The 17,553-nt window shown below is 37.6% G+C and overlaps 1 pseudogene; it reads left to right on the top strand.

Moving 5' to 3' along the window:
* The first annotated feature begins 398 nt into the window (after positions 1–398).
* Positions 399–703, top strand: LOC145525109 (small ubiquitin-related modifier 1 pseudogene; annotated as a pseudogene).
* Positions 704–17,553: the final 16,850 nt, after the last annotated feature.

Genomic DNA, 17,553 nt, shown 5'->3' with positions numbered 1-17,553 from the left:
GCCTCTATGGAGAGTGCAATTATTTCTCAAGGCACGTGCCATAAATATTGGAATGGAGCAAAATATCCTCTTAAAGATTAGCTCAGGGATAGAGTTTTGGCAACATGTAATTTAAAAAAAAAAAACACCACATTGAATTGTCTTATTTCTTATACTCACAAAGAACAAGATTCAAGATTTCTGCTGTTTGCATTGGAAAAAGAATATCACTCACATGCTCACTGACTGGCACAGGAATCACAAAGTGCTGATATGAGAAACTGGCTTCAAGGCATAGAGGAAGTCCTTCCAGCCTTGGTGTTGTGCTACGGGGAAAAGAGATTTGTAAACTCCGGAGTGAGGTTCTGCCTAGCTGAGGCTGCTGCTGTGTGGAGACCCCAGGGGAAGTCACCGTCATCATGTCTGACCAGGAAGCAAAACCTTCAACTGAGGACTTGGGGGATAAGAAGGAAGGAGAATATATTAAACTCAAAGTCATCAGACAGGATAGCAGTGAGATTCACTTCAAAGTGAAAATGATGATACATCTCAAGAAACTAAAAGAATCAGGCTGCAAAAGACAGGAAGTTCCCATGAATTCACTCAGGTATTTCTTTGAAGGTCAGAAAATTGTTGATAATCACACTCCCAAAGAACTGGGAATAGAAGAAAAAGACATGATTAATATTTATCGAAACAAACAGGGGGTCATTCAATGGTTTAGGTATTCTTTTATTATTTTTTTTTCTTTTCCCTTAATCCTTTTTTATTTTTAAAAATACCTTTTTTGTAATGTGGTATTCAAAACAGAATTGAAAACTGGCACCCCAACTCTTTAAAATATCTGGCAACTTGAATTCTAGAGCCCATTATTCATCACTGTTTGTTTTCATTGTGCTGATTTTTGGTGATCAAACCTCAGCTCCTTTCATATCACTCTGTCCTTTTTAAAAATCACACGTGTGCATAGAGAGGCCACCTTTTCCAGAACTGTACCTTTGCAGGCTTGTTATAAATAAGGTTGACTAATGTGAGTGTTCCTAATGACTCTTCAATTGGCCCTGAAGTTCTAGCATGTGATTGCTTCACTCCTGGACTATGACTTTCAGTGGGAGATGGAAGTTTTTCAGAAAACTGAACTGTGGAAAATGACTTTTCCTTAACTTGAAGCTACTTTTAAAATCTGAGGGTCCAAACCACAAGAAGAGGAATTTCAAGTTGGAGTCAAAGTGACAGAAGTATTGAGAATAATGACTAACACCAGAGATGGCTTCACTGAAGCGAAAGCATTTTAAGATAAAAGAAAAAATTCTTGCAGAAGATCCCCCAAAAGATCTAGTTTTCATTAGCAGTTAAAGTTATTCATGCAGAAGTGTATACAGCAGAACAGTGTTCTTTTTTACTTTATTTGTACTTTTTGGCCTGGGACGTGGGTTTTAAATGGACATTGTCTGTACCATCTTCATTAAAATAAAATATTTGTTAAAAAAAAATGACTGGCTTTTTAAATTTAATCAGTCTCAGCTCTGTGTTTGTCAGTAGAACATAATAAGTAAACGTCTAAAATTATCACAGGGTTAGCAGTCTTTGGCTAATGATGTAGTATGCATGGGATTATATATGTTATATATACCTGTATTTTAATTTAAAATCAAACTTTTACATGATTCAAGGAAAAGAGAACAGATTTCTCCTAGTTTTGATTTTCAGTGACTATGTGGTTGTAATTAGATAAGATAATGTGGGATTACATCATAACGATTGGATGAGTTTTGCTTTGCTTTAAACCTTCACAGTCCGACTCCTCTGCTAATCAAAAGGTGCTCATAGATTAGCTAACTGAAATGCTGCATTTGATTTTTTTAAAAGTGTTAAAGTATTTGAATATCGCCTCTATGGTTTTGCCTGATAAATGTGAATAGTCTTTATCTGCTTTACCAACACACTCATTTACCTATTTTGAAATAAAAATGCCATTGGAGTGCCCTGGATACCATATAAATGCCTTGCTTATCATGACTTATCCAGGTAATTGAATTAATTGTTTATCTTTTTTGAGCTGTAGTAATCAGGCCAACAGGCAATTTGGAAAAGAGAAAATTACTAACTTTTGACTGGGAACTAGAAAAAGTTGATGATAAATACTGAATATATCTTTTTCTGTTAAGTCTCCATTAAATCATAGCACAGACATGTTCTGAGAATTAACTTGTGATTCATTTTTGAAGTGAAATAGGGTGCTTTTTTCTCATCCCATTGTTAATTATATTTTTGTAAATTGAGGATCTATATGTCAAAATTCTATAGATGCAATTTGTTCAAAATTGATAGCCCTCTCAACATATTTTTAAAATTACTACTCATTCCCAATACTTAAAAAGTTCAGATATTTCTTATAAATTTTCATATTTCAGGTTTCTCTTGAAATTTTTGAATATTTGGGATAAGTAAGGGATAAATTTGGGATAAATTAGCCCTGTTTGTATTAAAATGATTAAAGCTGAGTAGCAGCTGCCATATTTAGATGTGGGATGATCTCAATCTTCAAGTTTTCAATGTGTGTGTGTGTGTTCAGTCATGTTCAGCTCTTTGTGACCCCGTGGACTGTAGCCCACAAGACTCGTCTGTCTACAGAATTTTCCAGGCAAGAATACTGGATTGGGTTTCCATTTCCTTCTCCAGGGGATATTCCCAACCCAGGGATCAAACCTGCATCTCCTGCAATGGCAAGTAGATTCTTTACCCCTGAGCCACCTGGGAAGACAAAGTGTTCAATAATCTCTTCCGTTTCCTTCTTCTGCTCCTTGAACTGAGAGTAAGAGATTTCCATTTATTTTTTCTGCAGCCAAAAAGAAACAAACAAGCAAACAAACAACAACAACAACAAAACTATTTGTGGACATGATATTTAACTCCTTTGAACAAATGTAAATCCAAGGACAATAGTCCAGTTCATAGTGAAGTCTTCCTTCCTGAGGGTGGGTGGAGAGAGTGAGGTCAGGAGAGCATCAGAGAAGCCCTTACCCCACCTTCAGGGTGACTGTCTAAATATCTCTTTTGCACTTGAGCCAGTTAGGTCCCTCATGGCTTTTGTGAATGCCTCTGATGTTGTCTCTGGAGTCTTTTTGAGGCTAAGCTCACAGCCTCATTACAATTAAAGCAGAATTGAATCCATTGTTTATTTTTGACTTGAATTTTGTTCAACTCGTTTTACTTTGAAAAAATGTAGGATACAATTTAAGAGTATAGGTCCTGGGATCAAATTGATTAGATCTAGTAGGCTAGATTTGTGAGTAGTTACTTCAGTTGACACTGAAAATAATGCTTAATCTTTCTGGATCTTAGCTTCCTTCTTTATAAAATAACACTGTCTGCAAAAAGGTTTATAGTGAGGAATATGACACATAAACTAGATGAGAAATATAACACACACAGTACATAATGTGCCAGAGAGTAAGATTTCAGTCAAATCTAAAGGTTCTTCACTCTTCAAATCCCACCACCAAATCAATTTGCCAAATTATATGATGTTATATGAACCAGAAAATAGTAAAGCTTTAATAATGATTACAACTAAAATGGTAGATATTGGTCTATTTACTGATCAGTTACTATGTGCTAGCAACTTTTTGTGCATTATTTTATTAAATCCTCACATTAGTCAAGGCTCTCCAGAAAAACAGAACAAATGGGATCTATAAATAGAGAAAATGAAAGAGATTGAAATTAACAGAAATATGTACTTGAAAGAACTGTCTTACAAGATTATAGAGGCTAGGCAAGTCCAAAATCTGCACAGTAAACCAGTAGGCTTAAGACTCAGCAAAGAGTTACAGTTGGGTCCAAAGACAGTCTTATGGAAAAAAGTTCCCTCTTCTTCCTGGAAGATCGTCTTTTTCTATTAAATTTTCCAACCGATTCACCAAGGTGCATCTAAATTAAGGAGTGAAATTTGCTTTGTACAAAGTTCACTGATTTAAATGTTAATTATACCTGGAATATGCTGTCACAGTAAAATCTAAAATAATGTTATATCAAATATCTAGATATTATAGCCTAGCCAAGCTTACGCATACAGCTGATCATTACATACTATGAAATATGTGGTTTCATTATTTCAGTATTAAAGTGGTAAATTCAGGCTCAGAAAGTTTGTTGTCAATTTGGAAGACTGACAGAAAAATGTTTAATCTATGACTTCAACCTGGGTCTGGTTTTTTTTTTTTTTGGGAGCCCACATTCTTAACCATTTCATATCATGTATTATATGATCAATAATCATTTTATGATATATGATTTATGATATGATATAATGCAACATAAATTTGGTACAGTATGACTCCCTTTATTAAGGCAATGCTTATTTCTTCACAGAAGTTAAATTCATAATGTAAAGAATCTCCTCTCATTTTGTTAATTCAGTTACTACTCTCATTATCCTCTTTTCTTCTTCCTCCTTTACCTCCCCTTGTCGTCTTTTATCTCCTTCTCCTATTTTTTTCCCTCTTCATTATTTTTCTTTCTTGGAAAGAAAAGCATTAGCTTACACTTAATATTAAAAAAACAACAAATAATGATTAATACCACTTATTAAACAGTTGCTACTGTGTGGATCACAATCAACTGTGGAAATTTTCTGAAAGAGAGGGGACTACCAGACCACCTGACCTGCCTCTTGGGATATGCAGGCCAGGAAGCAACACTTAGAACTGGACATGGAACAACAGACTGGTTCCAAATAGGAAAAGAAGTACTTCAAGGCTGTATATTGTCACCCTGCTTATTTAACTTACATGCAGAGTACATCATGAGTATCGCTGGGCTGGATGAAGCACAAGCTGGAATCAAAATTCCTGGGAGAAATATCAATAACTTCAGATATGCAGATGACACCACTCTTATGGCAGAAAGCAAAAAAGAACTAAAGAGCCTCTTGATGAAAGTGAAAGAGGAGAGTGAAAAAGTTGGCTTAAAGCTCAACATTCAGAAAACAAAGATCATGGCATCCGGCCCCATCACTTCATGGCAAATAGATGGAAAAACAGTGGAAACAGCGGCTGACTTTATTTTTTTGGGCTCCAAAATCACTGCAGATGGTGAATGCAACCATGAAGTTAAAAGACTAAAAGTCCTTGGAAGTTAAAAGTTAAAAGTCCTTGGAAGGAAAGTTATGACCAACCTAGACAGCATATTAGAAAGCAGAGATATTACTTTACCAACAAAGTTCCATCTAGTCAAGGCTATGGTTTTTCCAGTAGTCATGTATGGATGTGAGAGTTGGGCTATAAAGAAAGCTGAGAGACAAAGAATTCATGTTTTTGAACTGTGGTGTTGGAGAAAACTCTTGAGAGTACCTCGGATGGCAGGGAGATCCAACCAGTCCATCCTAAAGGAGATCAGTCCTGGGTGCTCATTGGAAGGACTGATGTTGAAGCTGAAACTCCAATAGCTCTGACTTGAATTTTAGAGTTGGAAAAAGGAAAAAAGAGTAGCAATTTACACTGACTCCAAATATGCCTTTCTGGTGCTACAAGCACATGCTGCTGTTTGGAAAGAGGCCACTTGACCACCCAAGGGTCCCCAATCACATATGGTGCTCAAGTCCTTAGACTCTTGGAGGTTGTCCATCTGCCTGCTGAGGTTTCTATCTCCCATTGTAAAGGACACCATAAAGGGAACACAGAAGTGGCATGAGGGAACCAAGCAGCTGATCAGGCAGCTGAGAGAGCAGTATTACAGAACAATGACCTAATAGTGGTTGCCACCTTAGTTCCAGACTAATTTTCCAGAAACTCCTTCATATAGTGAAGGTGAGACTCTTAAAGCTAAGAGTGAGGGCTTTCCAGAAGATCATATTGGGTGGTTCTAAAAGGAGGGACTCCTTTTTCTGCCTGGGAACCTCCAATGGAAGTTGGTTAACTCCTTACATGACACCACTCATTTAGGGGAAAAGGCCCTCCAAAGATTACTAGAAAGGTCCTTCAGAAGAACAGGCCTCCAAATGACTATAAGGCAAGTGGTCTCCTCTTGTCCCATTTGCCAATTAAACAATCCCCAAGGAGCTCAAAGACCCCAGCTGGCCCAGCCTGTCCAATGACGTGGGACCACCCAGGAGAGGACTGGCAGATGGACTTTTACCCAGATGCCAGTTTCTCAAGGGTATAAATACATATTAGTCATGATAGATACATTCACAGGATGGATTGAAGGCTTTCCCACCCAGACTGAGAAGGGTGAGGAGGTGGTAAAAAAAAAAAAAAAAAAAAAAAAAAAACTTCTCCATGAAATCATTTAAAGATTTGGTCTGCCCAGGTCATTCATTACAAAGTGACAATGGGACATCATTTATTTCTAAGGTCACCCAAGGGATCTCTAAAGCATTGGGCATTAATTATTATCTCCATTGTGCCTGGAGGCCTCAGTCTTCAGGAAAAGTAGAAAGATCCAACCAATTCTTAAAATCAGCGTTGAAAAAGATAACCCAGGAGACCTCCCTGGGGTGGGAGAAGGCTTTACCAATAGCTCTCCTCCACACCTGTATTGCCCCTAAGGAACAGTTTGGTCTTAGACCTTATGAGATGCTATATGGGAGATCTTTTGTTTATGTCAATGACCTCTTCCTAGATCCAGAGTCTCAGAACCCCTGGTCTTATACCATGGCTATTGGGCAATTCCAACAGGATATATGCTTGTGGGGTGTCAACCAGGACCCAAAAGATTCTAAGGAGTCACCACTGTGTGCTCCAGGGACTCAAGTCCTAATTAAAGTCTGTAAAGATGGGTCCCCAAAGGCTCAACCCCAGCCCACTTGGAAGGGCTCCTACCCTGTAATACTTTCTACCCCCACAGCAGTCAAGGTACCAGGACACTACTCCTATATTCACTACTGACGAGTCAAGCCATGGAAGCAAACAAAAGAGGACACCCAGTACACCTGTGAGCCCCTGGGAGATCTCAGATGCCTATTCAGAATTACAAATGGATGCGCCTAATGAACACCCCCAAAATTAAGTTTCTGGGGATAAGATTTCTCAGGACAGCTCTCAGGAGCCAACACATCTTGGCAGGGGTTGTACTCCAAAACAGACAGGAGATAGATCTTTTGATCCCTGAAAAGGAAGGGACTTGATCCTCCTGGTGGTGAGAATTTGGAGTTGGCTAATGCCCCTACTAGTCCTTGTTATCACCATACTGATGCTGCTTATGATTGCTCCGTGTATTATCAATTGTCTAACCTGTTTCGTCTCTGCCCAAGTCAACAAGCTACAACATGCAGTGCCAGTTCAATCAAGGATATATAAAACTACAGCCAACCACAGAAAATATTACTCACCCTTAGATGGACACCACTATAAGGACTCTGAGGCCTGAGCCTAGCAAGAGGGGGAGGCCCAATGCCCCTTGCCATCCCAATTCAGCAGAAAGTAGCCAGAAAGACCTTGACGCCCCTATTCCCAAAGAATTGGGCCTCCCATCTCTTGAGGGGGGAATGTTAGGTAGGTAGAATAGGAAAAAGGAGTCCAGAATGGCAGTGGCTAAAAGACAAGGAAGGGAAAAGCCTGTGAAAATAGAACAAAGGAAGATCCGAGGACCCGAGTGAGGACCTCAGGTAGAACAAAATGCACTCCTGGCTAGCCCAATTTACATAAGGCAGGCCCAGGAGAGGAGAATAAAACATAAAAAAAGAGGAGCAAAAGGGCGGGGGTCTCGCGTGCTCGCTCGCTCTCTTCTCTTTGCATCTTTTGGGTTGGCATGCCCTCATGCCCCGAGGATGTATTGTCCTTTACTTTCTAAATAAAACTGAGCTATAGCACAGAACTGTGACACTGGTCTGTCACTTCAAATTTTTGTTGTGACAAAACAGAACCAAGGAAATTACACACTCCCCCGACAAAAGGAGATGGAAAGGGTACAGGAGAGTAACAACTGGCCAGGTAAGGAATCAGGCTTGCTGAGTTAGGGAAAGCATTCTTAGAGTCATTTCCTATAGCATGGATAGCAATGTTTTGTTGCATATGTTGCATTTCCTACATATGCATGTGTAGCCCCATGAAAATACGGGACACATTATTTCTGAGCTTTGATCATGGCTAGGAAGATTACTAGGGCAGTCCAAATTCCTAAGTGTTTGACATGCTTCCTCATTTAATTGCACTTGCTGCCATTCATAACTAGCATCACTGACAAAATGTGACTTGATTGAGACTTGGATTGGCCCTTATAGAAACTACTATTCATTGAATAAGAGCATGGTGATAAATAACAGAGACTGACCATACATAACTAAAGTGATTCCTCTGCTTCCTCTTATATTGTCAAAAATATTTGTTTTGATATCTTTTTCCCCAATCTGATTGTGTCCTCAAAAGTTGCTTGCAGAATCGCCTCAGTCATGTCTAACTCTTTGCGACTCTGTGGATCATAGCCCACCAGGCTCCTCTGTCCCTGGGATTCTCCAGGCAAAAATGCTGGAGTGTGTTGCCATGCCCTCCTCCAGGGGATCTTCCCAACCCAGGGATCGAACCCGTAATTCTTATGTCTCCTGCATTAGCAAGTAAGTTCTTTACCACTAGTGCCACCTGGGAAGTCCCCCTCAGAGGTTAGGGGCCTCATGATATATTTATCATCATTGACTTATCTGTCATCATCTCCTTCCTCCCGCAGCCTAGAATCTAAGTTCTACAAAGATGAGAACATCTTTGCCTTCTTAATTTTTTATTCCCAGTACCCAGGATTTTACTGGGTCATTGTAGACACACACACATTCATTGAGAAATGATTAAGGCACTGTCTCCTGGGCTGTTTTGCATGTTCCTTATAAATATTAACTTAGAAAAATCTATTGCAAAAGGTACATTTATTAGTCATTGATGTCTTTTTTGCTTACTCCTTTGTAAGGCTACTTTCTTTGGCTCTAAAAGTATTTTCCAATGCATTTTATTTTCACCGCACATGCATAAAACTAAACCTGATCAGCTTCCCCTTGTGTTACACTGAGTTGTATGATCCTTCCATCTTTAATTCATGATGATGTTCTGTAGGGTGTTATCAGCCAAGAGCTGAAATCTAAAGTACCTGGACCACAAATCTTTTAAAGAATATTATGCCAGACTAGGGTCGCTGATATTCATACACTGTGAAAGTAATTTCATAATATGTCTATACACGTTTTCCAATGTTATCTTAATACTTGGATAACAGAAATCAAATTATTTTTCTTCTTTTTCCTCCTCTTCACTCCTAAAATCCTATGAATTTCTTTTAAAAGACTATACTCCCATTTTAATGGAGTTCACTTTAGTTCAGTCGCTCAGTCGTGTCCAAATCTTTGTGACCCCATGAACCACAGCATGCCAGGCCTCCCTGTCCATAACCAATTCCCAGAGTTTACCCAAACTCATGTCCATTGAGTCGGTGATGCTATCCAACCATCTCATCCTCTGTCGTCCCCTTCTCCTCCTGCCCTCAATCTTTCCCAGCATCAGGGTCTTTTCAAATGAATCAGCTCTTCGCATAAGGTGGCCAAAGTATTGGAGTTTCAGCTTCAACATCAGTCCTAACAATGAACACCCAGGACTAATCTCCTTTAGGATGGACTGGTTGGATCTATTTGCAGTCCAAGGGACTCTCAAGAGTCTTCTCCAACACCACAGTTCAAAAGCATCAATTCTTTGGCACTCAGCTTTCTTTATAGTCCAACTCACATATCCATACATGACTACTGGAAAAACCATAGCCTTGACTAGACGTACCTTTGTTGACAAAATAATGTCTCTGCTTTTTAATATGCTGTCTAGGTTGGTCATAACTTTCCTTCCAAGGAGTAAGTGTCTTTTAATTTCATGGCTGCAGTCACCATCTGCAGTGATTTTGGAGGCCAAAAAAAAATAAAGTCAGCCACTGTTTCCACTGTTTCCCCATCTATCTGCCATGAAGTGATGGGACCGGATGCCATGATCTTAGTTTTCTGAATGTTGAGCTTTAAGCCAACTTTTTCACTCTCCTTTTTCAATTTCATCAAGAGGCTCTTTAGTTCTTCTTCACTTTCTGCCATAAGGGTGGTGTCATCCGCATATCTGAGGTTATCGATATTTCTCCCGGCAATTTTGATTCCAGCTTGTGTTTCATCCAGCCCAGTGTTTCTCATGATGTACTCTGCATATAAGTTAAATAAGCAGGGTGACAATATTCAGCCTTGATGTACTCTTTTCCCTATTTGAAACCAGTCTGTTGTTCCATGTCCATTTCTAACTGTTACTTCCTGACCTGCATACAGGTTTCTCAAGAGGCAGCTCAGGTGGTCTGGTATTCTCATCTCTTTCAGAATTTTCCACAGTTTATTGTGATCCATACAGTCAAAGGCTTTGGCATAGTCAATAAAGCAGAAATAGATGTTTCTCTGGAACTCTCTTGCTTTTTTGGTGATCCACCAGGTGTTGGCAGTTTGATCTCTGGTTCCTTTGCCTTTTCTAAAACCAGGTTGAACATCTGGAAGTTCACGGTTCACGTATTTCTGAAGCCTGGCTTGGAGAATTTTGAGCATTACTTTACTAGCGTGTGAGATGCGTGTAATTGTGCAGTAGTTTGAGCATTCTTTGGCATTGCCTTTCTTTGGGATTGGAATGAAAACTGACCTTTTCCAGTCCTGTGACCACTGCTGAGTTTTCCAAATTTGCTGGCATATTGAGTGCAGCACTGTAACAGCATCATCTTTTAGGATTTGAAATAGCTCAACTGGAATTCCATCACCTCCACTAGCTTTGTTCATAGTGATGCTTTCTAAGGCCCACTTGACTTCACATCTAGGATGTCTGGCTCTAGATGAGTGATCACACCATCGTGATTATCTGGGTCATGAATATCTTTTTTTGTATAGCTCTTCTGTGTATTCTTGCCACCTCTTCTCAATATCTTCTGCTTCTATTAGGTCCATACCATTTTTGTCCTTTATTGTGCCCAGCTTTGCATGAAAAGTTCTCTTGGTATCTACAATTTTCTTGAAGAGATTGCATCTTTCCTTTCTATTGTTTTCCTCTATTTCTTTGCAGTGATCGTTGAGGAAGGCTTTATGGCTCCTTGCTATTCTTTGGAACTCTGCATTCAAATGGGTATATCTTTCCTTTTCTCCTTTGCTTTTTGCTTCTCTTCTTTTCACAACTATTAGTAAGGCTTCCTCAGACAGAGGAGGCCATGCATCAAAGTTTTTAATGGCCTGCCCATCACTGAAGGAGCCTTCATAACTTTGATGACAGTGAGATGCAAATCAATAATCTAAATCTCAGTGGACTTCTCCACCTAGCATCCAGAGCATCTCATGTCTTATCTCTTTGCTTCCTGAATTTATCCGTATTTTTTTAATGTAAACAAATAAACTATGAGTCCTATTTACCCCAATGTCTTGCTAGCAGAAACAGAGGTACACCCTCGACTCGCCTCTTTGAAATTTCACTCAGTTTACCATTTTATGAGCAAGTTACAATTTTCCCAATTGCTTTCATCCTAAGGGCTTTATTACCACAGTGCATTTTGAGTGAAGAGTGCCTACTGCTTGCTATTTATTCCATTAAGAATTGGTTGTAGCTGATCTAATAGCAGTAGCAAGAAACATAATTACATGAGGCTGTGCTTAAAATTGGTAAGCGTTTAGGATTCAGGAGGTAAGGCAAATATTTTAGGTGACAAATAGATACCTAGAAATGGAGATGTCATTCACTAGTGTTTTAATCAGTAGAAATAGTTTTGTTATTGTATGTGTGTCCAGATACAAGGTCTTCCCAGCTGACACTAGTGATGAAGAGCTTTCCTGCCAGTGCAGGAGATGGAGGAGATGAAGATTCGATCCCACAGGTTGGAAAGATCCTCTGGAGAGGGGCATGGCAACCCACTCCAATGTTCTTACCTGGAGAATCTCATGAACAGAGGAGCCAGAGTAGGGTTCCGAAGAGTCATACATGACTCAAGTGACTTAGTACACACACATGCACTCGAGATACAACCAGGAATTTCACTTACTGGTAAGATATTGTTCTGTGGCTGTTAAATACAGAATATTACTTGCAAATAAGATTGTGCTTTAGGCTTGGGTTCTTTCGGCTTTATTGGATGAGGATTTAATGCAATTATATCCTTCTTGTGGATGGCATTCATTAACGCTGTTTAAGATTTACCTTAGTGTGGATCAACCCAAGAACCTAAAAAAAAAACGGTTAAAAATGGGCATCAGATTGATAAATTTTTTGAAATATTCATTTATTCCATTTTCCAGAAGATAAACAGTAGCCTTGAGGGAGCTAAAGTCACTTTCTTAAGATTCTTAATAAAATGGGTTATTTTTCCTTTTTTTAAGTTTTAAAAATTTGTTATTTTTTAAGTGGGGGCAGAGGTAATGTTTTATTCTGGGTAACAAAAAATAACAGAGGCTGCAGAGAGCTGTTCACAGTTTGAATGTTAATATTCATCCTCACTCTTGTTTGTTTCAGTGAAATTCCTTGGGAAAAGCTTTCAAAGAGAAAACATGTTTAGTTTTTACCAACCAGTTTCATCTCTATGATAATTCCCTGGTTCTATGCATTAGTTGGAGGTTAAAAAACTACTTGAGTGACATGAGATATTAAAAACTAGTTGGTACATTTCAACAAGCATTTCTTTGTTAGAAAACAGAATGTATATTACAATAAACTTGACTTTCTGGGCTTTTAGTTTGAAATGCAGCAATAGATGGCATTTTAAAAAATTATGATTGGAAAAAAATGTTTTATTTTAACTTTTCCTACAAAAGCCCTCAGCTTAAATTTTCCTTCCTCAGAGTGACCCTTCTTCACACTTTCATCAAAACTATCATATCTATTTTCTTCATAGCACTTATCATATACCTTAATTACCTGTGCATTTGTTTCCCGTTTTATGTGCTGCTTTCTCCCACAGAGTATAAGCTCCAGGCTGGCATGAATGTTTCTCTCTGGTTCACCTTCTGATAGTTCGTTGGAGCCTCATGTGACACCTCCCCCAGGGAGGTGCTCAGTGAACATGAATACATGAGTGAATGGCTTGGAAAGCGTCACACCAATTGCAAAGCACTCCCTAATTGCTGAAGATGCTGTGATTAGATCTATTGCTGTGTGCCAGAGCCCACTGCATTCTCAGAGATGTCTAACTGTTGATTGATGGCAGTGTTCTCTGCTCTCTCTACTGAAAGGACATCATGTAAAGCCGACAAAGGTTTGTATAGTCAAAGCTGTGGTTTTCCAGTAGTCATGTACAGATGTGAAAGTTGGACCACAGAGAAGGTTGAGCGCCTAAGAATTGATGCTTTTGAATTGAAAAGTCTTTTGAGAGTCCCTTGGACAGCAAGGAAATCAAACCAGTGAATCCTGAAGGAAATCAACTGAATATTCATTGGAAGGATTGATATGAAGGACAGGGAAGCCTGGTGTGCTGCAGTCCACGGGGTCTCTAAAAGTCAGATGCAACTTAGCAACTGAACAACAATATCACGGAAAGCAGAGGTCAGGTCCACTATTTGTGACTTTCCAAAAGCACCAACTAAGCTGTCTTCTTCTAAACTCCCACTCTCACCTTGAAGCTCTAAATAAATAAATATGTCTTGGTTAAAGTAGGAATGGAATTATCTATTTGTTCAGAAAATGTTATAAAGATAAAGTTAGATCAATTACATTAATATCAAGACAAAAATCAAGGAAGAAAAAGGCAAAATCAGTTAAAAGGGACAATTATAATTAAAGGGAAAAAGATCCATAAATCACAATCTACCAAAACTATAGCACTAACAAGAGCATAAAACTGAGGCCACACAAGGAAAGCACATTATTGTAGACTATTCAGATTTTTCACACTCAACTTTTTATAACTAACTGGATAAAAATTAAGTAAACATTGAGTATCTATTCCTTAGCCCTAGTGGCTTACCATGACATATAAAGACTCCATCCTCATTCCTCATATCCATGACCACCTCTTTCCATCTTTCACCTCTATCTGATGTCACAAGCATGTCCAGCACTCTGAGTTTCTTGAATATTGTGTCATTGCTTCCAACTTCTAACTTGCTCTCCCACCATTCTTTCTTGGCATATGTTTTTCTTTCTCTTTGGAATGCATCAAAGCTATTTTTCCCAAATATAAATGTTAAATTTCTAAGTCAAGAATACTTACTTGAAATGGAGTTTCAAGTTTTATTGTTATTGTTGTTTCTTTGTTTACTTTTTAAAAGCAATCTAACAGTCTACTAGACAAAAAATCACCATCTGGGAAAATAATCATTTATTTAATCACTATAATAGTGTTTAGCTCTGGCTACAAATAGACTTCTATTTTTACTCATTCATTTTTCTCTCTAAGAGTCTTTTTGATAAAACAACTTCAACTAGCAATAGGAAGATGATCTATTCTTCCTCATGTACGTTTCTACCCACTTATTTTTTTCTCCACATCCTTTAGGAGATTATATTAAATTGTATTAATAAACTTAGGTATAATAAGCTTAACTTAATAGCTGTTTTTTTCATTTATATTTAGCTAATCCCTTGCCATATGTGGAAGTGCATAGGAGATAAAAGTTATCAAATTCTAAGAATAGAGTCATAAAATATTACAGCTAGAGGGAAGCTTAGGAATCATGTAAGCCACCATTTCATTTTGTGTATGAGAACGTTGAGGACCAGAGAGTCAGACGCTAGTTAGAGTTTATAGGACTAGTTAATGTCTTCCACACAGGTTTATTACAATCATTAGTTCTTGCCTGCAGACAAAGAAGTATTCATTATGAAATCCTTAGATATTAGAATTTAAGTCAAATGCTAAGATCCATTCTAGCTAACTTTGCCAGTGTCAGCTTTACATGTTGCTGCTGCTGTTCAGTCACTAAGTCGTGTCCTACTCTTTGTGACCCCATGAACTGCAGCACGCCAGGCTTCCCTGTCCCTCACTGTGTCACAGAGTTTGCTCAAACTCATGTCCATTGAGTCATTGATCCCATCCATCTCTTCCTCTGTTGCCCCTTTCTCCTTTTACCTTCAATCCTTCCCAGCATCAAGCTCTTTTCCAATGAGTGAGCTCTGGCTCTTCACATCAGGTGACCAAAGTATTTCAGCTTTGGCAACAATGAATATTCAGGGTTGATTTCCTTTACGATTGACTGATTTGATCTCTTTCCCTGATATAACTGTGTTGAAATACCTGTAGTCAGAGATGTATCCTATTCTCGAGAAGTTTAAAATGTGATTTTGAATAGTCTTCTATACGAGCTGCAGTACAAATAGCAATTAATAATATAAAAAAAGAATTTAAAAAATGTAAGTAACCCGCTCTCTTTCTGTCTCTCTCTCCCCCTCCATTAGGGATATAAACAAAAGACAGAATATATAGAAATAAAAATAACAAATGACATCATAATCTAAGTCCAAGAGCCATGTCAAAAGCAGTACACAGAGGAAATCTATTTTAGACACATTATTAAAATAGAACAGAAAAAACTGAACATTTAACTAGAGTAGATTAAAAGAACTAAAAATTCCAGTTTCATTATGAATTGATTATAAGAAATTATACACGTAATCATTTATTTTTAAAAGTTGCTGATATATTCAGTCAAGAGTACATTACTTAAAAGGTTTAGGGTCACACAGAATAGGGACAGAATCATCTCAGCACATTTTCTTTTCTTTGTCTCTGGCTTGCCTATAAAGCAGGAAAATATTGAAGACACAGTCTACACCCATTGGATTCTACAAGTGTTCAGGAAAAACTATGAAATTCTCTCTGTTTAAATTCAGGCTCTATACTAGAATAGTCTTATACTATAGCATTCAGGCATTCCTAAACAAAGTGTGGTTCTATTTTTCCAACATCTCAGCAACTTCAGATTCTAGCAATAGAAAGAGAGAAAAGAAGCAATAAAAATACATATCATTTAGCAAAAAGAAAAAAAAAACTGATATGTAATTATAAGAGCCAATATTTTTGTTTATTGTTTGAGCTAATATTTTTAATGAACCACTAAAATACACATATCACTAACCTATCCAATATGAAAAGTACAAAGCTTGAAGGAAAAAGAGGAAAGAACATTAGACACCCAAATAATTAAATGTCAATATATAAATAACTTTGGAAGTCTGGATAATGTAGGTGATTTCCAAGAAAATATAAGTGAGCATTATTAAATCTGCAATTGATAACTGTGGAATAATTTTAGAAATTTATGAAGATCTGCCTTTTATACTTGGAAAAAAATGAACCCACAACAAAAAAAGACACATAATTAAACAAATGTACGCAATAGAATAAGACAGCTTCATAAAAACTTTTGTACTTTACTGTTTACTCTTTGTAAAAGGAAAAATGCCTTACATGGTTTTCAAATGCCAATTATGCCATTTACTAGAAAAGTTACCTTGGAACTTTATAGTGAACTTGGAGATGCATGTGGATAAACTATTAATAGAATTGCTGGTTATTCTTTCTTATTTAAGATTTTGCATGTTGTAGCCAACAAGCATTGTTGTTTTTTTTTTTTTTTTTTTTCCTTTAAGCAGCACATTTTCTTTTTGGACTTCCCTAAGAAAAGCAAGATTATCCAATTTTCTCTATTTTTTCACTTTACCGGCTCAACTTTTCTTAAAACTCAGCTAGAAATTGTCTTATGGCATAGAGAAATAGACACTGCAGCTTTCCCCTTGAGTAGAATAGAAACTAGCTATTATTAATTTGAAGAATAAGAAAGATAAGGAAAAAAAGAACACATATTAAATCATTTAGAACATTTATAAGTTATGAGTGAAGTTAACTCTAAGACCATCAAGAACTACAATGACTTTAACTCATATGATGAATATATGATATTTTATACCATCTTATCAAACATGAATATGTACAAACATTTTTGAGTATAAAGGACGAACTCTTGAACTCTTGTAGTAATACTGATATTGGCAAAGTTTATCCTTATTATCTTCTCTAATTTTCATTCTCTGTTCTCTTTCCAGAGTTACTTTTCTCTTTAGATGACTTCTCTATCTACTCAGGACCTTCCAAAAACAGTGAAGATACAATAATAATGATGCCCTCTAACCAAAGTCTTCTCAGGTACAAGAGATAAAAGTCCACTGTGGTTTGCTCAAATAAAGAGGAGTGGGTTTGATGTAAGAATAAGGAGACTTCACTGAACAAAGCATTTGTAGATAGATTTCATACAAATTTTGCTGAGACTTGTTAAACTATTGATTGCCAAGGCAGCCTTCCTATGTCTCTCTCGTTCTTTCTAGGATTCTAGGCTCTTACTTATGCTCCATTTTCCTCATGTGAAAATTGGCTGCTTCTACTTTATTTATCCAAATGAACCAGATACATGGAGATCTCAGAGTTCTACATAGACTTTCAGATCTAACACCTTCCAATCTAACACCTTCCAATCAATGAGAACAGCTGAGATGGATCCAGTGTAAAGAAAGACATTTTCCTTGGTTGTTTGCTAAGCAATGGATTGCTTGGTTTCAGATCAAGTATGCACTACTGCGAACTTCCCTAATGGCTTAGTGGAAAAGACTCTGCCTTCCA

The sequence above is a fragment of the Giraffa tippelskirchi genome, chromosome 2, assembly GCF_054371585.1.
Source record: "Giraffa tippelskirchi isolate mGirTip1 chromosome 2, T2T-mGirTip1v1.2.pri, whole genome shotgun sequence".
Classification (NCBI taxonomy): Eukaryota; Metazoa; Chordata; class Mammalia; order Artiodactyla; family Giraffidae; genus Giraffa; species Giraffa tippelskirchi.
This window is presented reverse-complemented; position numbering and strand designations above follow the sequence as displayed.